Below are 6,000 nucleotides of genomic sequence, written 5' to 3' on the forward strand. Positions count from 1 at the left end.
CTTCAACATGGGAGAACAAGACAAGGAGGAGCAGGTGGCCAAGGTCAATGACATTGTTGATGTGCTGGCTCATAATTTGGGTGGTGGGCTTACAGGTGTTCGTTTTATTTTTATAGCTCATTACTAACATGTATGTTGTATATATATATTTGTATTATCAAATATTTCATAACTTAAAAACAGAATAATGTGTGAGACTATTAAGCTAAAGAGTGATTTATTTTTTTTAAGATTTTATTTATTTATTCATGAGAGAGAGGCAGAGGCAGAGGGAGAAGCAGGCTCCCCGCAGAGCAGGGAGCCCCATGCAGGACTCGATCCCAGGCCCCTGGGATCACGACCTGAGCTGAAGGCATATGCTTAACTGACTGAGCCACCCAGGTGTCCCTATAGGGCAATTTAGATGTCTCCTATTTCTTTTGATTATGACAGACCTAGAAACTCCCAAATTTTTACTTCTTGTAGAGAAGTTGCCGACCCCTGAGAACACATCTGTGGACCACCATTCAAGGACTGCCACACTACATGAGACCATCTGGTGTCCTAACAGGCCTGTGTCTAAGGGGACACCCAAGTATTGGACAACATCAGCCTTTCTAGGACCCCCTTTCTGCACATGGCAATGGAGGAGGGGGGAGATAGGAGATCTCCTTCCCAGCATCAGTTTCCCACAGCCCCTTAGGCCTCTAAACATTAGGGAGGCTTTGCCTCTTTCGGTTCTTTTTCCTGCTCAGCTCACTCTCTCCCACCTGGTTTTGCTTCCTAATAAAGGCCCAAAGGGGAAATGGTTCTGATGGTATCCACATTGTTATTAATTAAAGAGGGTCCTGCTTTTTCCGCCAAGTCTGAGGTCCCTTATACTCTGAGTGAGACACCCTCCAAAGAATGGGAAAGAGAGCCCCAGAAAGACACACCCAGAGAGGGAAGCGCTCAGGAAGATGGCTGCTCTCAGAAACGTCGGTTACGAAGGAGAGATGTCGAATCTGAGGAGGACTGGCTGCCTTCACACCTTTCCCAGTCTCTCTAGTGTGCTTTCCTCGCCTGCTGAGCCATGCTCCACTGGTCCTGGGTTCCAGAACCATGCTAGGTTCTGTGAAGGAGTGCACCTCACATGGTGGAAAGCACCTTTTGTCAAGAATGGACACAATGGTGGTGACATTTGGTTCTTGGGGGACAGCTCAGGGGCAGATTCTAGTTTGTCTGAGGGTCGGGGCATAGCTACTGAACAGTAGGTGGACCATGAAAGTTTGTCCCATCATCTGGGAAGGGATTTTCTGTCTGCCGTTGTTCCTCAAACTGAACCTCTGGTTCTGCCAAAGATAATGTCCTCTACCAAACTCTGTATGAAATCCCCTCCATGGGCGCCGGGGGTGCGGCTCAGTCAGTCAAGCATCTGCCTTCAGCTCAGGTCATGATCCCAGGGTCCTGGGATTGAGTCCTGCATGGGGCTCCCTGCTCAGCGGGAAGTCCGCTTCTCCCTCTCCCTCTGCCCCTGCTTGTGCTCTCTCTCTTTCTCTTTCTCTTGCAAATAAATAAATAGATAAATAAAATCTTTAAAAAAAGGAAAGAAAGAAGAAAGAAAGAAATCCCTTCCTGCTTACACTAACTGAAGGGGACGCCACCATTTGTAATGGAAAACGCTGAACCACAGATAGAGGAGCCAAAACATCCAACTAAAGATGAAAGAGCTGAATAAATCATGGCTTAGCTTTTTGATGGAATACCATCCAGCATGTAAGAGTGTGTGCTCCAAAATTCTGAAACACGTGGGGAAATGCTCACAAATAATGGAAAATGGACAATAAAAAGAATAGGAGTTCCTCTTCTGATAATGATACACTAGATAATTTTGGGTAAAACTTTCTACAGAAGGTAACTAAAACAACTGGACAAAAAATTTTGCAAATTTGATTGAAGCATCAAAGAGTTAAAGTAATGAAAAATTACTAGGAATGACGGGGAATTAGCACAAGGAGATGGAAATCTGGAGAGCCGACCTAGCATTTAGGGCAACGTGTGTCCTGGGTGTGTTTGCCGATCAGAAAAGAAAACTGAGACAACTGAGATGTTGGAGCAAGGCGGTGGACAGCCTGATTCCCTTCAGTAGACGTAACATGATCCACGTCGCTACTGCCCCAAGTGCCTGGCAGGAGCAGACATGAATCTTCTCTGGAGGAAGACAACATCATGCAGGGCATAAAAATATTCATACAACTTTTCAAGTACGCTGTTCAGCACACAAGAAATAGTAACCTGCCACATGCACGGGCAGCACATGAACAAAGACCAACGGAACAAAACAGACAATGGATAAACAGCTGCAAGCACACCAGCGGTTGGAGTAATCGAATGCAGACTTTATTTGGGCACCTGGGTGGCTCAGTCGGTTAAGTGTCTGCCTTGGGCTCAGGTCATGGGATTGAATCCCGCATCAGGCTCCTTGCTAGGCGGGGAGTCTGCCTCTTCCTCTGCCTGCTGCTCCCCCCCGCTTCTGCACTAGCCCTCTCTCTGGCAAATAAATAAATAAAATCTTAAAAAAGAAAAAAAAGTGTTAAATGGACTTTTCCAGAAAGGCAGAAAGAAATGATCCCAGATACCAGGCAGTTGTTGCAGAAAGGAAGGAAGAGCAATTGAAATGGTAGTTATGGAGGCAAATCTGAATGATTCTGCCTATGTAAAACAACAATAGTACTGTCCTGTGGAATTTCAAACGCATAGAATTTAAATTTATAACAATGGTATGTAAGTAAAAAGGGAGCCAACTGAGGTTCAAGTGTTCCAAGGAAGAGACTACTAGAAGCACTGATTAGCATTAAGATTTGAGGGGTGCCTGGGTGTCTCGGTTGGTTAAGTGTCTGCCCTTGGCTCAGATCATGATCTCGAGGTCCTGGGATTGAGCCCCACATAGGGCTCCCTGCTCAGTGGGGAGTCTGCTTCTTCCTCTCCCTCTGTCCCTTATGCTGCTTGCATGCTCGCTCTCTCTCTCTGTCTCAAAGAAATAAATAAAATCTTAAAAAAAAAGACCCATTAGGATTTGAAAAGTCAGTGATGCATTTTGAAACTCTAGAGAAAACCTAAAAATAAAATTAAAGCAAGGTGAGGTATAACTTCCAAACACATAAAAAGGGTAAAACTGTATAATTAAAAAATAATGACTCTGAAAGAAGGCAAAAGGAAATATTGCTGATGGAACAAATAGAAGGCACATAGAGACACATTAGATTTAAGCCAACATCTTACCAATTACATTAGATACAAATGGACAGAATCCACCAATAAAATGGGGGAAATAAATTTCAGAGTGGATTAAAAAAAAACACAGCTACATACTGTTTCCAAGAGGCACATCTAAACATAAGGGTACAGGTAAGTTGCGAACAGATTGGAAAAAGATATATCACGCAAGTACTATATTTAAAAATACACCCCCAAATAAGCCAATAGACAAGGAAGAAATTACAATGGGAATTAGAAAATATTTTCGATTGGATGATAATGAAAATATCACATATCAAAATTTGTGGAATGCAGCTAAAGCCAAGCTTACAGGAAAATTTTAGCCTTGGATGCATACATTAGTTGAAAGGAAAAGCTGAACCTTATGATGTAACCATTTATCTCAAGAAGTTAGAAAAACAATAGCAAGAGAAACACAAAGTAGGAGAAGGTAAATAATATTATGCAGATAAGAATTAAATAAAAAACATGTAATAGGGAAGATCAATAAGATAAAAAGGTAATTATCAGAAAGACTAATACAATTAACAACATCCCCAAATCAATAAACACTTGGCAAGATTAACTGAGATTTTAAAAAGTCACAAATCTTCGATTATCAGGAATGAGAAAAGAACCATCTTCAGAGATCAGGTTGAAAAGATAGTTAGGAACAATGGGAAAACATGCAAAAGAAGAGAATAAATTTAGATCCCTACCTCATACCATATACAAAAATTAATTTAAAATAAATTAAAGATCTAATATAAGTTAAAACTATAAAACTCTTAGAAGAAAACACACGTCAAATCTTCACGACCTTGTATTAGGCAATATGACACCAAAAGCACAAGCAACAAAAGAGAAAGACAAATTGGACTTTACCAAAATGAAAAACTTGAAAAATTTTTTATACTTCAAAAAACATCATCATGGAGGTACCTGGGTGGCTCAGTCGGTTAAGCATCTGACTCTGATCTCAGCTCAGGTCTTGATCTCAGGGTTGTGAGTTCAAGCCCTGCATTGGACTCCATGCTGGGTGTGGAACCTACTTAAAAAAATAAAACAACTGGCCCCTGGGTGGTGCAGTCAGTTGAGTGTCCGACTCTTGTTTTTGGTTCAGGTCATGATCTCAGGGTCATGAGATCAAGCCCCGTGTCTGGCTCCGAGCTCAGTGAGGAGTCTGCTAAAGTTTCTCTCCCTCTCCTGCCCCTCCCTGTGCTTGTGTTCTTTTTCTTTCTCTCTCTAAACTAAATAAAGAAATCTGTAAAAACAAAACAAAACATCATCAACATCAAAAAGTGAAAAAAGCACCCACAGAACAAAAACAAAAGATTTCAAATCACAAATCTGATAAGGAAGTTATATCCAGAATATATAAGGAACCCTTAAAAGTCAACAATAAAAGACAAATAACCCAATTTTTAAATAAGCAAAGGATCTGAATAGACTTTTTGGAAAAAATATGAAAATATGAAATATGATCACCATCATTAATAATTAAAGAAATGTAAATCAAAACCACGGTGAGATATCACTTCACACTCACTAGAAAGGCTAGAGTCAAAGAGGCAGATAATTACAAATTTAGCAAAGATGTGGAAAAATTGGAACCTTCATATATTGTTGGTGGGAATGTAAAATGAATGGTCCGATCATGTTGAAAAACAGTTTGGCAGTGCCTCAAAGTTAGACACAGAATCTCCATATGACCTAGCAAGCTCAAACCTAGATATTTACCCAAGAAAATATATGTCCACACAATAACTTACAAAAGAATGTTTATAGCAACATTATTCATAACAGCCCCAAAGTAGAAACACAAATAGCCATCAGCTGATGAATCGATCAGCAGAAGGTAGAATGTCCATATAATGAGCCATTAATTGGCAATAAAAATGAATGATGTACTGCTACATACTACAACATGGCATAACTTGAAAAAATCATATTAAGTGAAAGAAGGCAGTCAACAAAGGCTACATACTCTGTAATTCCATTTGTATGAAATGTCCAAAGAGACAGAAAATAGACGTAGTTGCCAAGGCGCGGAGGAAAAGAATGGGAGTGACTGCTAATGGATAGAGAGTTTCTTTTTGGAATAATTAAAATATTCTGGAATTAAATAGTGGTGAAGGTTGTACAACTATGTGGATACACTAAAAACTACTGTATTGCTCTCCTAAAAAATAAAAATAAAGAAGCAAGATGAGTATATACTATGTAACAATAACAATATTCTGCTAAAATGTAGACAAAATGGACAAATTGTAGAAAAATAACAACAATCCAGAACTGACACGATAGAAAAGGAATTAAGAGTCTTATAGCGATTAAAGAAATTGAATATATAATTTTAAAACTTCGCACAAAGTAAACTCCAAGGCCAGAGAGCTGCATCGGTGTGTTTTATCAAACACATAAGAGAAAAGTGCCAATTTTTTATTTTTATCCCACACAAACTCTTCCAGAAAATAGAACGAGAGGGAACACTACCTGACCAGGTCAGCATAACCTTGATACCAAACCCGATAAGACATTATGAGAAAGGAAAATTACAGGCCAGTCTTACTCATTAACATAGACACAAAAATCCCAAATAAAATATTAGCAAACTGAATCTTGTAACATATAACGATCAAGGAGTGTTTACTCCAAGGTTGGTTTAACATTAGAAAATCAATTAATGAAATTCATCACGTGAATAGAGTATGAGGAAAACTCATGATCATTTTAATAGAAACAGCACTTGATAAAACTCAATGTCCATTTATGATCTTAAGC

This window comes from Ursus arctos, unplaced genomic scaffold, assembly GCF_023065955.2.
Source record: "Ursus arctos isolate Adak ecotype North America unplaced genomic scaffold, UrsArc2.0 scaffold_1, whole genome shotgun sequence".
NCBI classification, from domain to species: domain Eukaryota; kingdom Metazoa; phylum Chordata; class Mammalia; order Carnivora; family Ursidae; genus Ursus; species Ursus arctos.